This window comes from Rhipicephalus microplus, unplaced genomic scaffold (genome assembly GCF_043290135.1).
Source record: "Rhipicephalus microplus isolate Deutch F79 unplaced genomic scaffold, USDA_Rmic scaffold_12, whole genome shotgun sequence".
NCBI lineage: Eukaryota > Metazoa > Arthropoda > Arachnida > Ixodida > Ixodidae > Rhipicephalus > Rhipicephalus microplus.
In genome coordinates this window covers 57,913,537-57,940,278 of record NW_027464585.1, presented here as the reverse complement: position 1 = coordinate 57,940,278, position 26,742 = coordinate 57,913,537, and positions in this window count along the sequence as shown.

The following is a 26,742-nucleotide window of genomic DNA, read 5'->3' as shown; positions in this document are numbered from 1 at the left end:
TTTTCACCAACTTATTGCCGTACAGAACGCTGTATCTCGCTAAATGACATCGTTCTTTAAGGTTTCACGATGCTTGCATGCGCTTCAACGAGAATATCACAATATAGCAGTTTCGCACTTGTAACGGTACAACACGCAGTATTTGGCTTGTTCATGCCGTTTTGAGTGCTTTCACAACATTTTACCTGTCGCAGTTTCGTACTCGCATTAAAACAACACTATCTCGTTAGATGACGTCGGTTTTGGTGGTTTAACGACGCTACCTAGCCTAAACTAACATAACTCAAACTAACCGAACCTTCGCACTTCTATCGTTAGAAAACGTTGTATTCGCTACTTTACAATGTTTTCTACAAGATTACGACGTTTGCATGCGCCTTCACATTAGATATCGCAGTTCCCGACTTGTAATGGTGAAAAACACAGCATCTCACTAAGTGACATTGTTTAATGCGGTTTTAGCGCGGTTCATATCTTAACCTAACCTAACCTTACCTAAACCAAGCTAACCTAACCTAACCTAACCAAACCTTACCTAACATACCCTAACCTAACCTAACCTAACCTAACCTAACCAAACCTAACCTAACCTAACCTAACGTAACCTAACCTAACCTAACCTAACCTAACCTAACGACGTTTGCGAGCGCTTTCACATTAGATATCGCAGTTCCCGACTTGTAATGGTGAAAAACACTGCATCTCACTAAGTGACATTGATTAATGCGGTTTTACGACGGTTCATATATTAACCTAACCTAACATTCGCACTTGTATTAAAAAACGCTCTATTACACTGTTTCGTTCACAATTAGGATATTTGCATAACCTCACAGTTTCTCACCAACTTATTGCAGTACAGAACGCTGTATCTCGCTAAATGACATTGTTCTTTAAGGTTTCACGATGCTTGCATGCGATTTAACGAGAATATCACAATATAGCAGTTTCCCACTTGTAACGGTAGAACACGCAGTATTTGGCTTGTTCATGCCGTTTTGTGTGCTTTCACAACATTTCACCTATCGCAGTTTAATACTCGCTATAAAACAACACTATCTCGTTAGATGACGTTGTTTTTGGTAGTTTCACGACGCTACCTAGCTTAAACTAACATAACTCAACCTAACATGACCTTCGCACTTCTGTCGTTAGAAAACGTTTTACTCGCTACTTTACATTGCTTTCTACAACATTACGACGGTTTCAAGCGCTTTCACATTAGATATCACAGTTCCCAACTTGTAAAGGTGAAAAACACTGCATCTCACTAAGTGACATTGTTTAATGCGGTTTTACGACGGTTCATACCTTAACCTAACCTAACCTAACCTAACCTAACCTTACCCTAATCTAACCTAACCTAACCCAACCCAACTTAACCTAACCTAACCTAACCTAACCTAAACTAACCTAACCCAACCTAACCTAACCTAACCTAACCTAACCCAACCTAACCCAACCCAACCCAACCTAACCTAACCTAAGCTAACCTAACCTAACCTAACCAAACCTAACCTAACCTAACTTAACCTAACCTAACGTAACCTAACCTAACCTATTCTAACGTAACCTAACCTTACCTGACCTAACCTAACCTAACGTAACCTAACCTAACCTAACATAACCTAACGTAACCTAACCTAACCTAACCTAACGTAACCTAACCTAACCTAACCCAACCTAACCCAACCCAACCCAACCCAACAACACCCAACCCAACCTAACCTAACCTAACCTAACCTTACCTAACCTAACCAACTTATCCTAACCTAACCTAACCTAACGTAACCTAACCTAACCTAACGTAACCTAACCTAACCTAACGTAACCTAACGTAACCTAACCTAACGTAACCTAACCTAACCTAACCTAACCTAACCCAACCTAACCTAACCTAACCTAACCTAACTCAACCCAACCTAACCTAATCTAACCTAACCTAACCTAACCTAACCAAACCTAACCTCACCTAACCTAACCTAACCTAACCTAACGACGGTTGCAAGCGCTTTCACATTAAATATCGCAGTTCCCCACTTTTAATGGTGAAAAACACTGCATCTCAGTAAGTGACATTGTTTAATGCGGTTTTACGACGGTTCATATCTTAACCTAACCTAACATTCGCACTTGTATTAAAAAACGCTCTATTACACTGTTTCGTTCACAATTACGATATTTGCATAACCTCACAGTTTTTCACCAACTTATTGCAGTACAGAACGCTGTATCTCGCTAAATGACATCGTTCTTTAAGGTTTCACGATGCTTGCATGCGCTTCAACGAGAATATCACAATATAGCAGTTTCGCACTTGTAACGGTACAACACGCAGTATTTGGCTTGTTCATGCCGTTTTGAGTGCTTTCACAACATTTTACCTGTCGCAGTTTCGTACTCGCATTAAAACAACACTATCTCGTTAGATGACGTCTGTTTTGGTGGTTTCACGACGCTACCTAGCCTAAACTAACATAACTCAAACTAACCGAACCTTCGCACTTCTACCGTAAGAAAACGTTGTATTCGCTACTCTACAATGTTTTCTACAAGATTACGACGGTTGCATGCGCTTTCACATTAGATATAGCAGTTCCCGACTTGTAATGGTGAAAAACACAGCATCTCACTAAGTGACATTGTTTAATGCGGTTTTAGCGCGGTTCATATCTTAACCTAACCTAACCTTACCTAAACCAACCTAACCTAACCTAACCTAACCAAACCTTACCTAACATACCCTAACCTAACCTAACCTAACCTAACCAAACCTAACCTAACCTAACCTAACGTAACCTAACCTAACCTAACCTAACCTAACCTAACGACGTTTGCGAGCGCTTTCACATTAAATATCGCAGTTCCCGACTTGTAATGGTGAAAAACACTGCATCTCACTAAGTGACAATGTTTAATGCGGTTTTACGACGGTTCATATCTTAACCTAACCTAACATTCGCACTTGTATTAAAAAACGCTCTATTACACTGTTTGGTTCACAATTAGGTAATTTGCATAACCTCACAGTTTTTCACCAACTTATTGCAGTACAGAACGCTGTATCTCGCTAAGTGACATCGTTCTTTAAGGTTTCACGATGCTTGCATGCGCTTTAACGAGAATATCACAACATAGCAGTTTCGCACTTGTAACGGTACAACACGCAGTATTTGGCTTGTTCATGCCGTTTTGTGTGCTTTCACAACATTTCACCTATCGCAGTTTCGTACTCGCAATAAAACAACACTATCTCGTTAGATGACGTTGTTTTTGGTAGTTTCACGACGCTACCTAGCTTAAACTAACATAACTCAACCTAACATGACCTTGGCACTTCTATCGTTAGAAAACGTTTTACTCGCTACTTTACATTGCTTTCTACAACATTACGACGGTTTCAAGCGCTTTCACATTAGATATCACAGTTCCCAACTTGTAAAGGTGAAAAACACTGCATCTCACTTAGTGACATTGTTTAATGCGGTTTTACGACGGTTCATACCTTAACCTAACCTAACCTAACCTAACCTAACCTTACCTAATCTAACCTAACCCAACCCAACTTAACCTAACCTAACCTAACCTAACCTAAACTAACCTAACCCAACCTAACTTAACCTAACCTAACCTAACCCAACCTAACCCAACCCAACCCAACCTAACCTAACCTAAGCTAACCTAACCTAACCTAACCAAACCTAACCTAACCTAACTTAACCTAACCTAACGTAACCTAACCTAACCTATTCTAACGTAACCTAACCTTACCTGACCTAACCTAACCTAACGTAACCTAACCTAACCTAACATAACCTAACGTAACCTAACCTAACCTAACGTAACCTAACGTAACCTAACCCAACCTAACCCAACCCAACCCAACAACACCCAACCCAACCTAACCTAACCTAACCTAACCTTACCTAACCTAACCAAATTATCCTAACCTAACCTAACCTAACGTAACCTAACCTAACCTAACCTAACCCAACCTAACCTAACCTAACCCAACTCAACCCAACCTAACCTAATCTAACCTAACCTAACCTAACCTAACCAAACCTAACCTAACCTAACCTAACCTAACCTAACCTAACGACGGTTGCAAGCGCTTTCACATTAAATATCGCAGTTCCCCACTTTTAATGGTGAAAAACACTGCATCTCAGTAATTGACATTGTTTAATGCGGTTTTACGACGGTTCATATTTTAACCTAACCTAACATTCGCACTTGTATCTACAAACGCTCTATTACACTGTTTTGTTCAAAATTACGATATTTGCATAACCTCACAGTTTTTCACCAACTTATTGCAGTACAGAACGCTGTATCTCGCTAAATGACATTGTTCTTTAAGGTTTCACGATGCTTGCATGCGATTTAACGAGAATATCACAATATAGCAGTTTCGCACTTGTAACGGTAGAACACGCAGTATTTGGCTTGTTCATGCCGTTTTGTGTGCATTCACAACATTTTACCTATCGCAGTTTAATACTCGCAATAAAACAACACTCTCGTTAGATGACGTCGTTTTTGGTAGTTTCACGACGCTACCTAGCTTAAACTAACCTAACCTAACCTAACCTTCGCACTTCTATCGTTAGAAAACGTCTTACTCGCAACTTTACAATGTTTTCTACAAGATTACGACGGTTTCATGCGCTTTCACATTAGATATCGTAGTTCCCGACTTGTAATGTTGAAAAACACTACATCTCACTAAGTGACATTGTTTAATGCGGTTTTACGACGGTTCATATCTTAACCTAACCTAACATTCGTACTTGTATTGAAAAACGCTCTATTACACTGTTTCGTTCACAATTACGATATTTGCATGACCTCACAGTTTTTCACCAACTTATTGCAGTACAGAACGCTGTATCTCGCTAAATGACATCGTTCTTTAAGGTTTCACGATGCTTGCATGCGCTTCAACGAGAATATCACAATATAGCAGTTTCGCACTTGTAACGGTACAACACGCAGTATTTGGCTTGTTCATGCCGTTTTGAGTGCTTTCACAACATTTTACCTGTCGCAGTTTCGTACTCGCATTAAAACAACACTATCTCGTTAGATGACGTCGGTTTTGGTGGTTTCACGACGCTACCTAGCCTAAACTAACATAACTCAACCTAACATAACCTTCGCACTTCTATCGTTAGAAAACGTTGTACTCGCTACTTTACATTGCATTCTACAACATTACGACGGTTTCAAGCGCTTTCGCATTAGATATCGCAGTTCCCAACTTGTAAAGGTGAAAAACACTGCATCTCACTAAGTGACATTGTTTATTGCGGTTTTACGACGGTTCATACCTTAACCTAACCTAACCTAACCTAACCTTACCTAATCTAACCTAACCTAACCCAACCCAACTTAACCTAACCTAGCCTAAACTAACCTAACCCAACCTAACCTAACCTAACCTAACCTAACCCAACCTAACCCAACCCAACCCAACCTAACCTAACCTAAGCTAACGTAACCTAACCTAACCAAACCTAACCTAACCTAACTTAACCTAACCTAACGTAACGTAACCTAACCTATTCTAACGTAACCTAACCTTACCTGACCTAACCTAGCCTAACGTAACCTAACCTAACCTAACATAACCTAACGTAACCTAACCTAACCTAACCTAACGTAACCTAACCTAACCTAACCCAACCTAACCCAACCCAACCCAACCCAACAACACCCAACCCAACCTAACCTAACCTAACCTAACCTTACCTAACCTAACCAAATGATCCTAACCTAACCTAACCTAACCTAACCTAACGTAACCTAACCTAACCTAACCTAACGTAACCTAACCTAACGTAACCTAACCTAACCTAACCTAACCTAACCCAACCTAACCTAACCTAACCTAACCTAACCCAACTCAACCCAACCTAACCTAATCTAACCTAACCTAACCTAACCTAACCTAACCAAACCTAACCTAACCTAACCTAACCTAACCTAACCTAACCTAACGACGGTTGCAAGCGCTTTCACATTAAATATCGCAGTTCCCCACTTTTAATGGTGAAAAACACTGCATCTCAGTAAGTGACATTGTTTAATGCGATTTTACGACGGTTCATATCTTAACCTAACCTAACATTCGCACTTGTATCTAAAAACGCTCTATTACACTGTTTTGTTCACAATTACGATATTTGCATAACCTCACAGTTTTTCACCAACTTATTGCAGTACAGAACGCTGTATCTCGCTAAATGACATCGTTCTTTAAGGTTTCACGATGCTTGCATGCGCTTCAACGAGAATATCACAATATAGCAGTTTCGCACTTGTAACGGTACAACACGCAGTATTTGGCTTGTTCATGCCGTTTTGAGTGCTTTCACAACATTTTACCTGTCGCAGTTTCGTACTCGCATTAAAACAACACTATCTCGTTAGATGACGTCGGTTTTGGTGGTTTCACGACGCTACCTAGCCTAAACTAACATAACTCAAACTAACCGAACCTTCGCACTTCTACCGTTAGAAAACGTTGTATTCGCTACTTTACAATGTTTCCTACAAGATTACGACGGTTGCATGCGCTTTCACATTAGATATAGCAGTTCCCGACTTGTAATGGTGAAAAACACAGCATCTCACTAAGTGACATTGTTTAATGCGGTTTTAGCGCGGTTCATATCTTAACCTAACCTAACCTTACCTAAACCAACCTAACCTAACCTAACCTAACCAAACCTTACCTAACATACCCTAACCTAACCTAACCTAACCTAACCTAACCTAACCAAACCTAACCTAACCTAACCTAACGTAACCTAACCTAACCTAACCTAACCTAACGACGTTTGCGAGCGCTTTCACATTAGATATCGCAGTTCCCGACTTGTAATGGTGAAAAACACTGCATCTCACTAAGTGACATTGATTAATGCGGTTTTACGACGGTTCATATATTAACCTAACCTAACATTCGCACTTGTATTAAAAAACGCTCTATTACACTGTTTCGTTCACAATTAGGATATTTGCATAACCTCACAGTTTCTCACCAACTTATTGCAGTACAGAACGCTGTATCTCGCTAAATGACATTGTTCTTTAAGGTTTCACGATGCTTGCATGCGATTTAACGAGAATATCACAATATAGCAGTTTCGCACTTGTAACGGTAGAACACGCAGTATTTGGCTTGTTCATGCCGTTTTGTGTGCTTTCACAACATTTCACCTATCGCAGTTTAATACTCGCTATAAAACAACACTATCTCGTTAGATGACGTTGTTTTTGGTAGTTTCACGACGCTACCTAGCCTAAACTAACATAACTCAACCTAACATGACCTTCGCACTTCTGTCGTTAGAAAACGTTTTACTCGCTACTCTACATTGCTTTCTACAACATTACGACGGTTTCAAGCGCTTTCACATTAGATATCACAGTTCCCAACTTGTAAAGGTGAAAAACACTGCATCTCACTAAGTGACATTGTTTAATGCGGTTTTACGACGGTTCATACCTTAACCTAACCTAACCTAACCTAACCTTACCCTAATCTAACCTAACCTAACCCAACCCAACTTAACCTAACCTAACCTAACCTAACCTAAACTAACCTAACCCAACCTAACCTAACCTAACCTAACCTAACCCAACCTAACCCAACCCAACCCAACCTAACCTAACCTAACCTAACTTAACCTAACCTAACGTAACCTAACCTAACCTATTCTAACGTAACCTAACCTTACCTGACCTAACCTAACCTAACGTAACCTAACCTAACCTAACATAACCTAACGTAACCTAACCTAACCTAACCTAACGTAACCTAACCTAACCTAACCCAACCTAACCCAACCCAACCCAACCCAACAACACCCAACCCAACCTAACCTAACCTAACCTAACCTTACCTAACCTAACCAAATTATCCTAACCTAACCTAACCTAACCTAACGTAACCTAACCTAACCTAACGTAACCTAACCTAACGTAACCTAACCTAACCTAACCTAACCCAACCTAACCTAACCTAACCTAACCCAACTCAACCCAACCTAACCTAATCTAACCTAACCTAACCTAACCTAACCCAACTCAACCCAACCTAACCTAATCTAACCTAACCTAACCTAACCTAACCTAACCAAACCTAACCTAACCTAACCTAACCTAACCTAACCTAACGACGGTTGCAAGCGCTTTCACATTAAATATCGCAGTTCCCCACTTTTAATGGTGAAAAACACTGCATCTCAGTAATTGACATTGTTTAATGCGGTTTTACGACGGTTCATATCTTAACCTAACCTAACATTCGTACTTGTATTGAAAAACGCTCTATTACACTGTTTCGTTCACAATTACGATATTTGCATAACCTCACAGTTTTTCACCAACTTATTGCAGTACAGAACACTGTATCTCGCTAAATGACATCGTTCTTTAAGGTTTCACGATGCTTGCATGCGATTTAACGAGAATATCACAATATAGCAGTTTCGCACTTGTAACGGTACAACACGCAGTATTTGGCTTGTTCATGCCGTTTTGAGTGCTTTCACAACATTTTACCTGTCGCAGTTTAATACTCGCTATAAAACAACACTATCTCGTTAGATGACGTCGTTTTTGGTAGTTTCACGACGCTACCTAGCTTAAACTAACCTAACCTAACCTAACCTTCGCACTTCTATCGTTAGAAAACGTTTTACTCGCCACTTTACAATGTTTTCTACAAGATTACGACGGTTTCATGCGCTTTCACATTAGATATCGTAGTTCCCGACTTGTAATGTTCAAAAACACTACATCTCACTAAGTGACATTGTTTAATGCGGTTTTACGACGGTTGATATGTCAACCTAACCTAACATTCGCACTTGTATCTAAAGACGCTCAATTACACTGTTTCGTTCACAATTACGATATTTGCTTGACCTCACAGTTTCTCACCAACTTATTACAGTACAGAACGCTGTATCTCGCTAAATGACATCGTTCTTTAAGGTTTCACGATACTTGCATGCGCTTTACCGAGAATGTCACAACATAGCACTTTCGCACTTGTAACGGTAGAACACGCAGTATTTGACTTGTTCATGCCGTTTTGTGTGCATTCACAACATTTTACCTATCGCAGTTTAATACTCGCAATAAAACAACACTCTCGTTAGATGACGTCGTTTTTGGTAGTTTCACGACGCTACCTAGCTTAAACTAACCTAACCTAACCTAACCTTCGCACTTCTATCGTTAGAAAACGTCTTACTCGCAACTTTACAATGTTTTCTACAAGATTACGACGGTTTCATGCGCTTTCACATTAGATATCGTAGTTCCCGACTTGTAATGTTGAAAAACACTACATCTCACTAAGTGACATTGTTTAATGCGGTTTTACGACGGTTCATATCTTAACCTCACCTAACATTCGTACTTGTATTGAAAAACGCTCTATTACACTGTTTCGTTCACAATTACAATATTTGCATGACCTCACAGTTTTTCACCAACTTATTGCAGTACAGAACGCTGTATCTCGCTAAATGACATCGTTCTTTAAGGTTTCACGATGCTTGCATGCGCTTCAACGAGAATATCACAATATAGCAGTTTCGCACTTGTAACGGTACAACACGCAGTATTTGGCTTGTTCATGCCGTTTTGAGTGCTTTCACAACATTTTACCTGTCGCAGTTTCGTACTCGCATTAAAACAACACTATCTCGTTAGATGACGTCGGTTTTGGTGGTTTAACGACGCTACCTAGCCTAAACTAACATAACTCAAACTAACCGAACCTTCGCACTTCTATCGTTAGAAAACGTTGTATTCGCTACTTTACAATGTTTTCTACAAGATTACGACGTTTGCATGCGCCTTCACATTAGATATCGCAGTTCCCGACTTGTAATGGTGAAAAACACAGCATCTCACTAAGTGACATTGTTTAATGCGGTTTTAGCGCGGTTCATATCTTAACCTAACCTAACCTTACCTAAACCAAGCTAACCTAACCTAACCTAACCAAACCTTACCTAACATACCCTAACCTAACCTAACCTAACCTAACCTAACCAAACCTAACCTAACCTAACCTAACGTCCCCTAACCTAACCTAACCTAACCTAACCTAACCTAACGACGTTTGCGAGCGCTTTCACATTAGATATCGCAGTTCCCGACTTGTAATGGTGAAAAACACTGCATCTCACTAAGTGACATTGATTAATGCGGTTTTACGACGGTTCATATATTAACCTAACCTAACATTCGCACTTGTATTAAAAAACGCTCTATTACACTGTTTCGTTCACAATTAGGATATTTGCATAACCTCACAGTTTCTCACCAACTTATTGCAGTACAGAACGCTGTATCTCGCTAAATGACATTGTTCTTTAAGGTTTCACGATGCTTGCATGCGATTTAACGAGAATATCACAATATAGCAGTTTCCCACTTGTAACGGTAGAACACGCAGTATTTGGCTTGTTCATGCCGTTTTGTGTGCTTTCACAACATTTCACCTATCGCAGTTTAATACTCGCTATAAAACAACACTATCTCGTTAGATGACGTTGTTTTTGGTAGTTTCACGACGCTACCTAGCTTAAACTAACATAACTCAACCTAACATGACCTTCGCACTTCTGTCGTTAGAAAACGTTTTACTCGCTACTTTACATTGCTTTCTACAACATTACGACGGTTTCAAGCGCTTTCACATTAGATATCACAGTTCCCAACTTGTAAAGGTGAAAAACACTGCATCTCACTAAGTGACATTGTTTAATGCGGTTTTACGACGGTTCATACCTTAACCTAACCTAACCTAACCTAACCTTACCCTAATCTAACCTAACCTAACCCAACCCAACTTAACCTAACCTAACCTAACCTAACCTAAACTAACCTAACCCAACCTAACCTAACCTAACCTAACCTAACCCAACCTAACCCAACCCAACCCAACCTAACCTAACCTAAGCTAACCTAACCTAACATAACCAAACCTAACCTAACCTAACTTAACCTAACCTAACGTAACCTAACCTAACCTATTCTAACGTAACCTAACCTTACCTGACCTAACCTAACCTAACGTAACCTAACCTAACCTAACATAACCTAACGTAACCTAACCTAACCTAACCTAACGTAACCTAACCTAACCTAACCCAACCTAACCCAACCCAACCCAACCCAACAACACCCAACCCAACCTAACCTAACCTAACCTAACCTTACCTAACCTAACCAAATTATCCTAACCTAACCTAACCTAACGTAACCTAACCTAACCTAACGTAACCTAACCTAACCTAACGTAACCTAACGTAACCTAACCTAACGTAACCTAACCTAACCTAACCTAACCCAACCTAACCTAACCTAACCTAACCTAACTCAACCCAACCTAACCTAATCTAACCTAACCAAACCTAACCTAACCTAACCAAACCTAACCTCACCTAACCTAACCTAACCTAACCTAACGACGGTTGCAAGCGCTTTCACATTAAATATCGCAGTTCCCCACTTTTAATGGTGAAAAACACTGCATCTCAGTAAGTGACATTGTTTAATGCGGTTTTACGACGGTTCATATCTTAACCTAACCTAACATTCGCACTTGTATTAAAAAACGCTCTATTACACTGTTTCGTTCACAATTACGATATTTGCATAACCTCACAGTTTTTCACCAACTTATTGCAGTACAGAACGCTGTATCTCGCTAAATGACATCGTTCTTTAAGGTTTCACGATGCTTGCATGCGCTTCAACGAGAATATCACAATATAGCAGTTTCGCACTTGTAACGGTACAACACGCAGTATTTGGCTTGTTCATGCCGTTTTGAGTGCTTTCACAACATTTTACCTGTCGCAGTTTCGTACTCGCATTAAAACAACACTATCTCGTTAGATGACGTCTGTTTTGGTGGTTTCACGACGCTACCTAGCCTAAACTAACATAACTCAAACTAACCGAACCTTCGCACTTCTACCGTTAGAAAACGTTGTATTCGCTACTCTACAATGTTTTCTACAAGATTACGACGGTTGCATGCGCTTTCACATTAGATATAGCAGTTCCCGACTTGTAATGGTGAAAAACACAGCATCTCACTAAGTGACATTGTTTAATGCGGTTTTAGCGCGGTTCATATCTTAACCTAACCTAACCTTACCTAAACCAACCTAACCTAACCTAACCTAACCAAACCTTACCTAACATACCCTAACCTAACCTAACCTAACCTAACCTAACCAAACCTAACCTAACCTAACCTAACGTAACCTAACCTAACCTAACCTAACCTAACCTAACCTAACGACGTTTGCGAGCGCTTTCACATTAGATATCGCAGTTCCCGACTTGTAATGGTGAAAAACACTGCATCTCACTAAGTGACATTGTTTAATGCGGTTTTACGACGGTTCATATCTTAACCTAACCTAACATTCGCACTTGTATTAAAAAACGCTCTATTACACTGTTTCGTTCACAATTAGGTAATTTGCATAACCTCACAGTTTTTCACCAACTTATTGCAGTACAGAACGCTGTATCTCGCTAAGTGACATCGTTCTTTAAGGTTTCACGATGCTTGCATGCGCTTTAACGAGAATATCACAACATAGCAGTTTCGCACTTGTAACGGTACAACACGCAGTATTTGGCTTGTTCATGCCGTTTTGTGTGCTTTCACAACATTTCACCTATCGCAGTTTCGTACTCGCAATAAAACAACACTATCTCGTTAGATGACGTTGTTTTTGGTAGTTTCACGACGCTACCTAGCTTAAACTAACATAACTCAACCTAACATGACCTTGGCACTTCTATCGTTAGAAAACGTTTTACTCGCTACTTTACAATGCTTTCTACAACATTACGACGGTTTCAAGCGCTTTCACATTAGATATCACAGTTCCCAACTTGTAAAGGTGAAAAACACTGCATCTCACTAAGTGACATTGTTTAATGCGGTTTTACGACGGTTCATACCTTAACCTAACCTAACCTAACCTAACCTAACCTTACCTAATCTAACCTAACCCAACCCAACTTAACCTAACCTAACCTAACCTAACCTAAACTAACCTAACCCAACCTAACTTAACCTAACCTAACCTAACCCAACCTAACCCAACCCAACCCAACCTAACCTAACCTAAGCTAACCTAACCTAACCTAACCAAACCTAACCTAACCTAACTTAACCTAACCTAACGTAACCTAACCTAACCTATTCTAACGTAACCTAACCTTACCTGACCTAACCTAACCTAACGTAACCTAACCTAACCTAACATAACCTAACGTAACCTAACCTAACCTAACGTAACCTAACGTAACCTAACCCAACCTAAGCCAACCCAACCCAACAACACCCAACCCAACCTAACCTAACCTAACCTAACCTTACCTAACCTAACCAAATTATCCTAACCTAACCTAACCTAACGTAACCTAACCTAACCTAACCTAACCCAACCTAACCTAACCTAACCCAACTCAACCCAACCTAACCTAATCTAACCTAACCTAACCTAACCAAACCTAACCTAACCTAACCTAACCTAACCTAACCTAACGACGGTTGCAAGCGCTTTCACATTAAATATCGCAGTTCCCCACTTTTAATGGTGAAAAACACTGCATCTCAGTAATTGACATTGTTTAATGCGGTTTTACGACGGTTCATATTTTAACCTAACCTAACATTCGCACTTGTATCTAAAAACGCTCTATTACACTGTTTTGTTCAAAATTACGATATTTGCATAACCTCACAGTTTTTCACCAACTTATTGCAGTACAGAACGCTGTATCTCGCTAAATGACATTGTTCTTTAAGGTTTCACGATGCTTGCATGCGATTTAACGAGAATATCACAATATAGCAGTTTCGCACTTGTAACGGTAGAACACGCAGTATTTGGCTTGTTCATGCCGTTTTGTGTGCTTTCACAACATTTCACCTATCGCAGTTTAATACTCGCTATAAAACAACACTATCTCGTTAGATGACGTCGTTTTTGGTAGCTTCACGACGCTACCTAGATTAAACTAACCTAACCTAACCTTCGCACTTCTATCGTTAGAAAACGTTTTACTCGCCACTTTACAATGTTTTCTACAAGATTACGACGGTTTCATGCGCTTTCACATTAGATATCGTAGTTCCCAACTTGTAATGGTGAAAAACACTGCATCTCAGTAATTGACATTGTTTAATGCGGTTTTACGACGGTTCATATCTTAACCTAACCTAACATTCGTACTTGTATTGAAAAACGCTCTATTACACTGTTTCGTTCACAATTACGATATTTGCATAACCTCACAGTTTTTCACCAACTTATTGCAGTACAGAACGCTGTATCTCGCTAAATGACATTGTTCTTTAAAGTTTCACGATGCTTGCATGCGATTTAACGAGAATATCACAATATAGCAGTTTCGCACTTGTAACGGTACAACACGCAGTATTTGGCTTGTTCATGCCGTTTTGAGTGCTTTCACAACATTTTACTTGTCGCAGTTTAATACTCGCTATAAAACAACACTATCTCGTTAGATGACGTCGTTTTTGGTAGTTTCACGACGCTACCTAGCTTAAACTAACCTAACCTAACCTAACCTTCGCACTTCTATCGTTAGAAAACGTTTTACTCGCCACTTTACAATGTTTTCTACAAGATTACGACGGTTTCATGCGCTTTCACATTAGATATCATAGTTCCCGACTTGTAATGTTGAAAAACACTACATCTCACTAAGTGACATTGTTTAATGCGGTTTTACGACGGTTGATATGTCAACCTAACCTAACATTCGCACTTGTATCTAAAGACGCTCATTTACACTGTTTCGTTCACAATTACGATATTTGCTTGACCTCACAGTTTCTCACCAACTTATTACAGTACAGAACGCTGTATCTCGCTAAATGACATCGTTCTTTAAGGTTTCACGATACTTGCATGCGCTTTACCGAGAATGTCACAACATAGCACTTTCGCACTTGTAACGGTAGAACACGCAGTATTTGGCTTGTTCATGCCGTTTTGTGTGCATTCACAACATTTTACCTATCGCAGTTTAATACTCGCAATAAAACAACACTCTCGTTAGATGACGTCGTTTTTGGTAGTTTCACGACGCTACCTAGCTTAAACTAACCTAACCTAACCTAACCTTCGCACTTCTATCGTTAGAAAACGTCTTACTCGCAACTTTACAATGTTTTCTACAAGATTACGACGGTTTCATGCGCTTTCACATTAGATATCGTAGTTCCCGACTTGTAATGTTGAAAAACACTACATCTCACTAAGTGACATTGTTTAATGCGGTTTTACGACGGTTCATATCTTAACCTAACCTAACATTCGTACTTGTATTGAAAAACGCTCTATTACACTGTTTCGTTCACAATTACGATATTTGCATGACCTCACAGTTTTTCACCAACTTATTGCAGTACAGAACGCTGTATCTCGCTAAATGACATCGTTCTTTAAGGTTTCACGATGCTTGCATGCGCTTCAACGAGAATATCACAATATAGCAGTTTCGCACTTGTAACGGTACAACACGCAGTATTTGGCTTGTTCATGCCGTTTTGAGTGCTTTCACAACATTTTACCTGTCGCAGTTTCGTACTCGCATTAAAACAACACTATCTCGTTAGATGACGTCGGTTTTGGTGGTTTCACGACGCTACCTAGCCTAAACTAACATAACTCAACCTAACATAACCTTCGCACTTCTATCGTTAGAAAACGTTGTACTCGCTACTTTACATTGCATTCTACAACATTACGACGGTTTCAAGCGCTTTCGCATTAGATATCGCAGTTCCCAACTTGTAAAGGTGAAAAACACTGCATCTCACTAAGTGACATTGTTTATTGCGGTTTTACGACGGTTCATACCTTAACCTAACCTAACCTAACCTAACCTTACCTAATCTAACCTAACCTAACCCAACCCAACTTAACCTAACCTAACCTAACCTAAACTAACCTAACCCAACCTAACCTAACCTAACCTAACCTAACCCAACCTAACCCAACCCAACCCAACCTAACCTAACCTAAGCTAACGTAACCTAACCTAACCAAACCTAACCTAACCTAACTTAACCTAACCTAACGTAACCTAACCTAACCTATTCTAACGTAACCTAACCTTACCTGACCTAACCTAACCTAACATAACCTAACCTAACCTAACATAACCTAAAGTAACCTAACCTAACCTAACCTAACGTAACCTAACCTAACCTAACCCAACCTAACCCAACCCAACCCAACCCAACCCAACAACACCCAACCCAACCTAACCTAACCTAACCTTACCTAACCTAACCTAACCTAACCTAACGTAACCTAACCTAACCTAACGTAACCTAACCTAACGTAACCTAACCTAACCTAACCTAACCTAACCCAACCTAACCTAACCTAACCTATCCTAACCCAACTCAACCCAACCTAACCTAATCTAACCTAACCTAATCTAACCTAACCCAACTCAACCCAACCTAACCTAATCTAACCTAACCTAACCAAACCTAACCTAACCTAACCTAACCTAACCTAACCTAACGACGGTTGCAAGCGCTTTCACATTAAATATCGCAGTTCCCCACTTTTAATGGTGAAAAACACTGCATCTCAGTAATTGACATTGTTTAATGCGGTTTTACGACGGTTCATATCTTAACCTAACCTAACATTCGCACTTGTATCTAAAAACGCTCTATTACACTGTTTTGTTCACAATTACGATATTTGCATAACCTCACAGTTTTTCACCAACTTATTGCAGTACAGAACGCTGTATCTCGCTAAATGACATTGTTCTTTAAGGTTTCACGATGCTTGCATGCGATTTAACGAGAATATCACAATATAGCAGTTTCGCACTTGTAACGGTAGAACACGCAGTATTTGGCTTGTTCATGCCGTTTTGGGTGCTTTCACAACATTTCACCTATCGCAGTTTAATACTCGCTATAAAACAACACTATCTCGTTAGATGACGTCGTTTTTGGTAGTTTCACGACGCTACCTAGCTTAAACTAACCTAACCTAACCTAACCTTCGCACTTCTATCGTTAGAAAACGTTTTACTCGCCACTTTACGTTTTCTACAAGATTACGACGGTTTCATGCGCTTTCACATTAGATATCGTAGTTCCCGACTTGTAATGTTGAAAAACACTACATCTCACTAAGTGACATTGTTTAATGCGGTTTTACGACGGTTGATATGTCAACCTAACCTAACATTCGCACTTGTATCTAAAGACGCTCAATTACACTGTTTCGTTCACAATTACGATATTTGCTTGACCTCACAGTTTCTCACCAACTTATTACAGTACAGAACGCTGTATCTCGCTAAATGACATCGTTCTTTAAGGTTTCACGATACTTGCATGCGCTTTACCGAGAATGTCACAACACTTTCGCGATTGTAACGGTAGAACACGCAGTATTTGGCTTGTTCATGCCGTTTTGTGTGCATTCACAACATTTTACCTATCGCAGTTTAATACTCGCAATAAAACAACACTCTCGTTCGATGACGTCGTTTTTGGTAGTTTCACGACGCTACCTAGCTTAAACTAACCTAACCTAACCTAACCTTCGCACTTCTATCGTTAGAAAACGTCTTACTCGCAACTTTACAATGTTTTCTACAAGATTACGACGGTTTCATGCGCTTTCACATTAGATATCGTAGTTCCCGACTTGTAATGTTGAAAAACACTACATCTCACTAAGTGACATTGTTTAATGCGGTTTTACGACGGTTCATATCTTAACCTAACCTAACATTCGTACTTGTATTGAAAAACGCTCTATTACACTGTTTCGTTCACAATTACGATATTTGCATAACCTCACAGTTTTTCACCAACTTATTGCAGTACAGAACGCTGTATCTCGCTAAATGACATCGTTCTTTAAGGTTTCACGATGCTTGCATGCGCTTCAACGAGAATATCACAATATAGCAGTTTCGCACTTGTAACGGTACAACACGCAGTATTTGGCTTGTTCATGCCGTTTTGAGTGCTTTCACAACATTTTACCTGTCGCAGTTTCGTACTCGCATTAAAACAACACTATCTCGTTAGATGACGTCGGTTTTGGTGGTTTCACGACGCTACCTAGCCTAAACTAACATAACTCAAGCTAACTGAACCTTCGCACTTCTATCGTTAGAAAACGTTGTATTCGCTACTTTACAATGTTTTCTACAAGATTACGACGGTTGCATGCGCTTTCACATTAGATATCGCAGTTCCCGACTTGTAATGGTGAAAAACACAGCATCTCACTAAGTGACATTGTTTAATGCGGTTTTAGCGCGGTTCATATCTTAACCTAACCTAACCTTACCTAAACCAACCTAACCTAACCTAACCTAACCAAACCTTACCTAACATACCCTAACCTAACCTAACCTAACTTAACCTAACCAAACCTAACCTAACCTAACCTAACCTAACCTAACCTAACCTAACCTAACCTAACGACGTTTGCGAGCGCTTTCACATTAGATATCGCAGTTCCCGACTTGTAATGGTGAAAAACACTGCATCTCACTAAGTGACATTGATTAATGCGGTTTTACGACGGTTCATATATTAACCTAACCTAACATTCGCACTTGTATTAAAAAACGCTCTATTACACTGTTTCGTTCACAATTAGGATATTTGCATAACCTCACAGTTTCTCACCAACTTATTGCAGTACAGAACGCTGTATCTCGCTAAATGACATTGTTCTTTAAGGTTTCACGATGCTTGCATGCGATTTAACGAGAATATCACAATATAGCAGTTTCGCACTTGTAACGGTAGAACACGCAGTATTTGGCTTGTTCATGCCGTTTTGTGTGCTTTCATAACATTTCACCTATCGCAGTTTAATACTCGCTATAAAACAACACTATCTCGTTAGATGACGTTGTTTTTGGTAGTTTCACGACGCTACCTAGCTTAAACTAACATAACTCAACCTAACATGACCTTCGCACTTCTGTCGTTAGAAAACGTTTTACTCGCTACTCTACATTGCTTTCTACAACATTACGACGGTTTCAAGCGCTTTCACATTAGATATCACAGTTCCCAACTTGTAAAGGTGAAAAACACTGCATCTCACTAAGTGACATTGTTTAATGCGGTTTTACGACGGTTCATACCTTAACCTAACCTAACCTAACCTAACCTTACCCTAATCTAACCTAACCTAACCCAACCCAACTTAACCTAACCTAACCTAACCTAACCTAAACTAACCTAACCCAACCTAACCTAACCTAACCTAACCTAACCCAACCTAACCCAACCCAACCCAACCTAACCTAACCTAAGCTAACCTAACCTAACCTAACCAAACCTAACCTAACCTAACTTAACCTAACCTAACGTAACCTAACCTAACCTATTCTAACGTAACCTAACCTTACCTGACCTAACCTAACCTAACGTAACCTAACCTAACCTAACATAACCTAACGTAACCTAACCTAACCTAACCTAACGTAACCTAACCTAACCTAACCCAACCTAACCCAACCCAACCCAACCCAACAACACCCAACCCAACCTAACCTAACCTAACCTAACCTTACCTAACCTAACCAAATTATCCTAACCTAACCTAACCTAACCTAACGTAACCTAACCTAACCTAACGTAACCTAACCTAACGTAACCTAACCTAACCTAACCTAACCTAACCCAACCTAACCTAACCTAACCTAACCCAACTCAACCCAACCTAACCTAATCTAACCTAACCTAACCTAACCTAACCCAACTCAACCCAACCTAACCTAATCTAACCTAACCTAACCTAACCTAACCTAACCAAACCTAACCTAACCTAACCTAACCTAACCTAACGACGGTTGCAAGCGCTTTCACATTAAATATCGCAGTTCCCCACTTTTAATGGTGAAAAACACTGCATCTCAGTAATTGACATTGTTTAATGCGGTTTTACGACGGTTCATATCTTAACCTAACCTAACATTCGTACTTGTATTGAAAAACGCTCTATTACACTGTTTCGTTCACAATTACGATATTTGCATAACCTCACAGTTTTTCACCAACTTATTGCAGTACAGAACACTGTATCTCGCTAAATGACATCGTTCTTTAAGGTTTCACGATGCTTGCATGCGATTTAACGAGAATATCACAATATAGCAGTTTCGCACTTGTAACGGTACAACACGCAGTATTTGGCTTGTTCATGCCGTTTTGAGTGCTTTCACAACATTTTACCTGTCGCAGTTTAATACTCGCTATAAAACAACACTATCTCGTTAGATGACGTCGTTTTTGGTAGTTTCACGACGCTACCTAGCTTAAACTAACCTAACCTAACCTAACCTTCGCACTTCTATCGTTAGAAAACGTTTTACTCGCCACTTTACAATGTTTTCTACAAGATTACGACGGTTTCATGCGCTTTCACATTAGATATCGTAGTTCCCGACTTGTAATGTTGAAAAACACTACATCTCACTAAGTGACATTGTTTAATGCGGTTTTACGACGGTTGATATGTCAACCTAACCTAACATTCGCACTTGTATCTAAAAACGCTTAATTACACTGTTTCGTTCACAATTACGATATTTGCTTGACCTCACAGTTTCTCACCAACTTATTACAGTACAGAACGCTGTATCTCGCTAAATGACATCGTTCTTTAAGGTTTCACGATGCTTGCATGCGCTTCAACGAGAATATCACAATATAGCAGTTTCGCACTTGTAACGGTACAACACGCAGTATTTGGCTTGTTCATGCCGTTTTGAGTGCTTTCACAACATTTTACCTGTCGCAGTTTCGTACTCGCATTAAAACAACACTATCTCGTTAGATGACGTCGGTTTTGGTGGTTTCACGACGCTACCTAGCCTAAACTAACATAACTCAAACTAACCGAACCATCGCACTTCTACCGTTAGAAAACGTTGTATTCGCTACTTTACAATGTTTTCTACAAGATTACGACGGTTGCATGCGCTTTCACATTAGATATAGCAGTTCCCGACTTGTAATGGTGAAAAACACAGCATCTCACTAAGTGACATTGTTTAATGCGGTTTTAGCGCGGTTCATATCTTAACCTAACCTAACCTTACCTAAACCAACCTAACCTAACCTAACCTAACCAAACCTTACCTAACATACCCTAACCTAACCTAACCTAACCTAACCTAACCAAACCTAACCTAACCTAACCTAACGTAACCTAACCTAACCTAACCTAACCTAACCTAACGACGTTTGCGAGCGCTTTCACATTAGATATCGCAGTTCCCGACTTGTAATGGTGAAAAACACTGCATCTCACTAAGTGACATTGATTAATGCGGTTTTACGACGGTTCATATATTAACCTAACCTAACATTCGCACTTGTATTAAAAAACGCTCTATTACACTGTTTCGTTCACAATTAGGATATTTGCATAACCTCACAGTTTCTCACCAACTTATTGCAGTACAGAACGCTGTATCTCGCTAAATGACATTGTTCTTTAAGGTTTCACGATGCTTGCATGCGATTTAACGAGAATATCACAATATAGCAGTTTCGCACTTGTAACGGTAGAACACGCAGTATTTGGCTTGTTCATGCCGTTTTGTGTGCTTTCACAACATTTCACCTATCGCAGTTTAATACTCGCTATAAAACAACACTATCTCGTTAGATGACGTTGTTTTTGGTAGTTTCACGACGCTACCTAGCTTAAACTAACCTAACCTAACCTAACCTTCGCACTTCTATCGTTAGAAAACGTTTTACTCGCCACTTTACAATGTTTTCTACAAGATTACGACGGTTTCATGCGCTTTCACATTAGATATCGTAGTTCCCGACTTGTAATGTTGAAAAACACTACATCTCACTAAGTGACATTGTTTAATGCGGTTTTACGACGGTTGATATGTCAACCTAACCTAACATTCGCACTTGTATCTAAAGACGCTCAATTACACTGTTTCGTTCACAATTACGATATTTGCTTGACCTCACAGTTTCTCACCAACTTATTACAGTACAGAACGCTGTATCTCGCTAAATGACATCGTTCTTTAAGGTTTCACGATACTTGCATGCGCTTTACCGAGAATGTCACAACATAGCACTTTCGCACTTGTAACGGTAGAACACGCAGTATTTGACTTGTTCATGCCGTTTTGTGTGCATTCACAACATTTTACCTATCGCAGTTTAATACTCGCAATAAAACAACACTCTCGTTAGATGACGTCGTTTTTGGTAGTTTCACGACGCTACCTAGCTTAAACTAACCTAACCTAACCTAACCTTCGCACTTCTATCGTTAGAAAACGTCTTACTCGCAACTTTACAATGTTTTCTACAAGATTACGACGGTTTCATGCGCTTTCACATTAGATATCGTAGTTCCCGACTTGTAATGTTGAAAAACACTACATCTCACTAAGTGACATTGTTTAATGCGGTTTTACGACGGTTCATATCTTAACCTCACCTAACATTCGTACTTGTATTGAAAAACGCTCTATTACACTGTTTCGTTCACAATTACAATATTTGCATGACCTCACAGTTTTTCACCAACTTATTGCAGTACAGAACGCTGTATCTCGCTAAATGACATCGTTCTTTAAGGTTTCACGATGCTTGCATGCGCTTCAACGAGAATATCACAATATAGCAGTTTCGCACTTGTAACGGTACAACACGCAGTATTTGGCTTGTTCATGCCGTTTTGAGTGCTTTCACAACATTTTACCTGTCGCAGTTTCGTACTCGCATTAAAACAACACTATTTCGTTAGATGACGTCGGTTTTGGTGGTTTCACGACGCTACCTAGCCTAAACTAACATAACTCAACCTAACATAACCTTCGCACTTCTATCGTTAGAAAACGTTGTACTCGCTACTTTACATTGCATTCTACAACATTACGACGGTTTCAAGCGCTTTCGCATTAGATATCGCAGTTCCCAACTTGTAAAGGTGAAAAACACTGCATCTCACTAAGTGACATTGTTTATTGCGGTTTTACGACGGTTCATACCTTAACCTAACCTAACCTAACCTAACCTTACCTAATCTAACCTAACCTAACCCAACCCAACTTAACCTAACCTAACCTAACCTAAACTAACCTAACCCAACCTAACCTAACCTAACCTAACCTAACCCAACCTAACCCAACCCAACCCAACCTAACCTAACCTAAGCTAACGTAACCTAACCTAACCAAACCTAACCTAACCTAACTTAACCTAACCTAACGTAACCTAACCTAACCTATTCTAACGTAACCTAACCTTACCTGACCTAACCTAGCCTAACGTAACCTAACCTAACCTAACATAACCTAACGTAACCTAACCTAACCTAACTTAACGTAACCTAACCTAACCTAACCCAACCTAACCCAACCCAACCCAACCCAACAACACCCAACCCAACCTAACCTAACCTTACCTAACCTAACCAAATGATCCTAACCTAACCTAACCTAACCTAACCTAACGTAACCTAACCTAACCTAACCTAACGTAACCTAACCTAACGTAACCTAACCTAACCTAACCTAACCCAACCTAACCTAACCTAACCTAACCTAACCCAACTCAACCCAACCTAACCTAATCTAATCTAACCTAACCTAACCTAACCTAACCTAACCAAACCTAACCTAACCTAACCTAACCTAACCTAACCTAACCTAACCTAACGACGGTTGCAAGCGCTTTCACATTAAATATCGCAGTTCCCCACTTTTAATGGTGAAAAACACTGCATCTCAGTAAGTGACATTGTTTAATGCGATTTTACGACGGTTCATATCTTAACCTAACCTAACATTCGCACTTGTATCTAAAAACGCTCTATTACACTGTTTTGTTCACAATTACGATATTTGCATAACCTCACAGTTTTTCACCAACTTATTGCAGTACAGAACGCTGTATCTCGCTAAATGACATTGTTCTTTAAGGTTTCACGATGCTTGCATGCGATTTAACGGGAATATCACAATATAGCAGTTTCGCACTTGTAACGGTAGAACACGCAGTATTTGGCTTGTTCATGCCGTTTTGTGTGCTTTCACAACATTTCACCTATCGCAGTTTAATACTCGCTATAAAACAACACTATCTCGTTAGATGACGTCGTTTTTGGTAGTTTCACGACGCTACCTAGCTTAAACTAACCTAACCTAACCTAACCTTCGCACTTCTATCGTTAGAAAACGTTTTACTCGCCACTTTACAATGTTTTCTAAGATTACGACGGTTTCATGCGCTTTCACATTAGATATCGTAGTTCCCGACTTGTAATGTTGAGAAACACTACATCTCACTAAGTGGCATTGTTTAATGTGGTTTTACGACGGTTCATATCTTAACCTAACCTAACATTCGTACTTGTATTGAAAAACGCTCTATTACACTGTTTCGTTCACAATTACGATATTTGCATAACCTCACAGTTTTTCACCAACTTATTGCAGTACAGAACGCTGTATCTCGCTAAATGACATCGTTCTTTAAGGTTTCACGATGCTTGCATGCGCTTCAACGAGAATATCACAATATAGCAGTTTCGCACTTGTAACGGTACAACACGCAGTATTTGGCTTGTTCATGCCGTTTTGAGTGCTTTCACAACATTTTACCTGTCGCAGTTTCGTACTCGCATTAAAACAACACTATCTCGTTAGATGACGTCGGTTTTGGTGGTTTCACGACGCTACCTAGCCTAAACTAACATAACTCAAACTAACCGAACCTTCGCACTTCTACCGTTAGAAAACGTTGTATTCGCTACTTTACAATGTTTTCTACAAGATTACGACGGTTGCATGCGCTTTCACATTAGATATAGCAGTTCCCGACTTGTAATGGTGAAAAACACAGCATCTCACTAAGTGACATTGTTTAATGCGGTTTTAGCGCGGTTCATATCTTAACCTAACCTAACCTTACCTAAACCAACCTAACCTAACCTAACCTAACCAAACCTTACCTAACATACCCTAACCTAACCTAACCTAACCTAACCTAACCAAACCTAACCTAACCTAACCTAACGTAACCTAACCTAACCTAACCTAACCTAACCTAACGACGTTTGCGAGCGCTTTCACATTAGATATCGCAGTTCCCGACTTGTAATGGTGAAAAACACTGCATCTCACTAAGTGACATTGATTAATGCGGTTTTACGACGGTTCATATATTAACCTAACCTAACATTCGCACTTGTATTAAAAAACGCTCTATTACACTGTTTCGTTCACAATTAGGATATTTGCATAACCTCACAGTTTCTCACCAACTTATTGCAGTACAGAACGCTGTATCTCGCTAAATGACATTGTTCTTTAAGGTTTCACGATGCTTGCATGCGATTTAACGAGAATATCACAATATAGCAGTTTCGCACTTGTAACGGTAGAACACGCAGTATTTGGCTTGTTCATGCCGTTTTGTGTGCTTTCACAACATTTCACCTATCGCAGTTTAATACTCGCTATAAAACAACACTATCTCGTTAGATGACGTTGTTTTTGGTAGTTTCACGACGCTACCTAGCTTAAACTAACATAACTCAACCTAACATGACCTTCGCACTTCTGTCGTTAGAAAACGTTTTACTCGCTACTTTACATTGCTTTCTACAACATTACGACGGTTTAAAGCGCTTTCACATTAGATATCACAGTTCCCAACTTGTAAAGGTGAAAAACACTGCATCTCACTAAGTGACATTGTTTAATGCGGTTTTACGACGGTTCATACCTTAACCTAACCTAACCTAACCTAACCTAACCTTACCTAATCTAACCTAACCTAACCCAACCCAACTTAACCTAACCTAACCTAACCTAACCTAAACTAACCTAACCCAACCTAACCTAACCTAACCTAACCTAACCCAACCTAACCCAACCCAACCCAACCTAACCTAACCTAAGCTAACCTAACCTAACCTAACCAAACCTAACCTAACCTAACTTAACCTAACCTAACGTAACCTAACCTAACCTATTCTAACGTAACCTAACCTTACCTGACCTAACCTAACCTAACATAACCTAACCTAACCTAACATAACCTAACGTAACCTAACCTAACCTAACCTAACGTAACCTAACCTAACCTAACCCAACCTAACCCAACCCAACCCAACCCAACAACACCCAACCCAACCTAACCTAACCTAACCTTACCTAACCTAACCTAACCTAACCTAACGTATCCTAACCTAACCTAACGTAACCTAACCTAACCTAACCTAACCTAACCTAACCCAACCTAACCTAACCTAACCTATCCTAACCCAACTCAACCCAACCTAACCTAATCTAACCTAACCTAATCTAACCTAACCCAACTCAACCCAACCTAACCTAATCTAACCTAACCTAACCAAACCTAACCTAACCTAACCTAACCTAACCTAACCTAACGACGGTTGCAAGCGCTTTCACATTAAATATCGCAGTTCCCCACTTTTAATGGTGAAAAACACTGCATCTCAGTAATTGACATTGTTTAATGCGGTTTTACGACGGTTCATATCTTAACCTAACCTAACATTCGCACTTGTATCTAAAAACGCTCTATTACACTGTTTTGTTCACAATTACGATATTTGC